Genomic DNA, 2,719 nt, shown 5'->3' with positions numbered 1-2,719 from the left:
AAATTTATTTTAAATAAATCTTACTTGTTTCAAGTAAATAATGAATGTATTTTCTTTAAGACTATTCATCAATGAGATATTTCTTGCAAAGATGAAAAGACCGTTACTTAAAAGAAGGAAACTAAAAAATGAGAAATTGCTTCCTTAGCATGAGAATAAATTTTTCTGTGTGTAATAAAAGTGCATTGTAATACTAATTGTAATAAATCAAAGTAATGGAGAGAAAGTTTTTTCTTTTTTTATTTTTGTTCTCCGAAAAGGTCCTCGAAAAAAAAAAAAAAAAAACACTAAACGATTTTGGTACATTTTCATGTTCTTTTTGTGTTTTGTACCGAACGATAAATTCCAATACCTGAATAGATATACATACTTACGTTTAATTTTTCTAGTCTACCTCTGTTTTTCCAAAGCGTAACAGCGCAACTAAAAATAACAGATCTATAAATTAAAATATCATTTGTTTTTATTAACTTTTTAGTCTTATATAAAATCATGTTAGTTATTTTGTTTTGTTATTTACAAATTTGATGAGAAAGTAAAATATTCTGAGATAAATCAAATTTTTTTATATGTACTAATAAAAATCTAATAAATATTCGTGGAAATTTATAAATAACAAAACAATTACAAAATACGATTTTACTTAAGAATCAAGAGCAAACAAAAAATTACATAATTTTTAAACCATTAAGAAAATTGTATTTAAATTTTACACAAATACGTAATAATAGAACAATTTATGAAATTGAAAAATTTTTGGTTAAATTCTTTGAGCTGTGACACATATAATCTTAAGATTAATAATAATAATTTCCGTGTAAGAGTTGAAGTATATAAGGGACGTATTCATAAGTCACAAGAATATTTATTTCACATATATTATGTAACATACAAAATACACGTATCTATTAAAAAACGTAAATATTAATTAATTTATAATTACATATTCCAGAAATAAAAAAGACAAATAATTTCGAAAAATCTTACATATACATTTATTAATATAATGTTCAAAATTTCGACCTTTGATTGCATCATACACCGTATACGCCACGTGTAGCCACGTTGTATGTATTTACCCGTGTTGAACGCAACTATCGATGCGTATATGATTAATTTGTCACATAATTTTTAAAAAATTTCTACCGTGAAATTTTATAATATCCACACATTTACAAAATGCGTGCATTAAAAATATTTGTTAGGAAAAATGGGTAAAAAGTATATTACTCCTCGTCGATATATGTACATTTAATAGAATCATTCTCATGCAAAAATCTGCGTTCATTTACCTGCATTCATGACCGTTACAATTATTTGAAATTTACAATTATTTAAGTTGATCGATTTTGCTTTTGATAAGAGATATCTTTAGGCGCTGCGATATCTGCTTTTCAAGGTAGCTCTATCTGTACATATTATTTAGCTACAATTAAGTCTGGATGGAAACTTTTATGTTCGATTCACGGGCAGTTCTCAAAATTATCCCTTAAGAATCTCTCGTACTATTTGTGCACCGATACCAGGGTCGTATATCTCGTACAAATAAGAAAAATGTTCTTCAAGAACGGTCGTGTCTATCAAGAACCGACCGTGAATATCGCCTACAAAAATGTCAAGTATACCGAAATTCTCGCTCGGTCAGGTAAACGAAGAAAAAAAAGGCCGTTTACCGTTACTTCCGGATCGGTCAGGTATCGTCGGAGCGTATCGCAAACACGATGACTCATCAATATCGGTCCTTCCGCAGATGATTGGGCCGCGTCAGACGGACGCCACGAGCACGTCGCCAATCGTCGCACGGGACGCAGGCTTAAATGGCGACCGAAAAGAGGGAGACGCGCAGAGTCAGACGCACCATCGCGTATATCTAATCACGCCGTACGTATCTCCTCTTTCTTTTTCTTCTCTTTTCCCCCGCTTTCCCCATTTTGTTACGTCATCGGAGCGGGAAGGCGGATGTCTCGTTCAATGTCAAGAATATCGGGAACAGTCCCGCTCCTACGCGCGTCTCGTCATCGTCGTCGTCGTCATCGATATCGTCGTCGTCACAGTCGGATCCGAGCTGCGACGAACGAGGTCTCGGCGTTCCGCGTCGTGATTCCAACAAGCGGTGAGAGTTCGGTTTGGCGGGATAGTGTGCGAGGTGCACAGAGTACGTTCGAGAGTTACCGAGTGTGACACGTGCGGCCACATACACGTACATCCATACATTCGCACATTCGAGAAATCGCCATCTTGTGTGCCGTCGAGGAGCGACGCTGTCGCGTACGGTCGTCCGCCAGGGGTCTCCCGATGGACCGTTGAATCTCTAATCCCGCACCTCGAGTTGGATGTTGGATGTAAATAAGAGGACGAACTGACAGAAAGAGAGTTAGTTTACCGAAAAAAAAAAAATTTTTTTTTATTTCCCGCAAGCATGCCGCCGACGGAACGAGCGGTCGCTCGACGACCCGACGACGAGTCTCGATTTGACTCTCGTAGTGGCATGTGTCACGAGTCCACGATTCTGCCCCGCTCCTCGACGACGCCGCGACGAAGGCCGGACGCGTCGTCGTCGTTGATCGTCGTTGTTCGCGACAGGAACCCCGGGACGTTCGCGGAGCGTCCCGCGGAATAGCGTTGCCGACGTTACTCGCGCGCTTCCCGCGCTCGTTCGCCGCGTCCCGCGGCCACGACGACCGCGGAGATCGATCGCGTTCCCGTATCGCCATGTTGG

The 2,719-nt window shown here is 38.6% G+C and overlaps 1 long non-coding RNA gene across 1 annotated transcript; it reads right to left on the bottom strand.

Annotated features, from left to right (window-relative positions):
* Nucleotides 1-227: 227 nt before the first annotated feature.
* Nucleotides 228-2,711, bottom strand: LOC118648683. The gene is made up of 2 exons (XR_004965398.1): nucleotides 1,674-2,711; nucleotides 228-423 (listed from the first exon to the last, which is right to left on the bottom strand). It is a non-coding gene; the product is annotated as an uncharacterized LOC118648683 (long non-coding RNA).
* Between the last annotated feature and the right edge of the window lie 8 nt (nucleotides 2,712-2,719).

The sequence above is a fragment of the Monomorium pharaonis genome, unplaced genomic scaffold, assembly GCF_013373865.1.
Source record: "Monomorium pharaonis isolate MP-MQ-018 unplaced genomic scaffold, ASM1337386v2 scaffold_596, whole genome shotgun sequence".
NCBI lineage: Eukaryota > Metazoa > Arthropoda > Insecta > Hymenoptera > Formicidae > Monomorium > Monomorium pharaonis.
The sequence above is the reverse complement of the archived record's forward strand: the minus strand, read 5'-3'. Positions and strand labels throughout refer to the sequence as shown.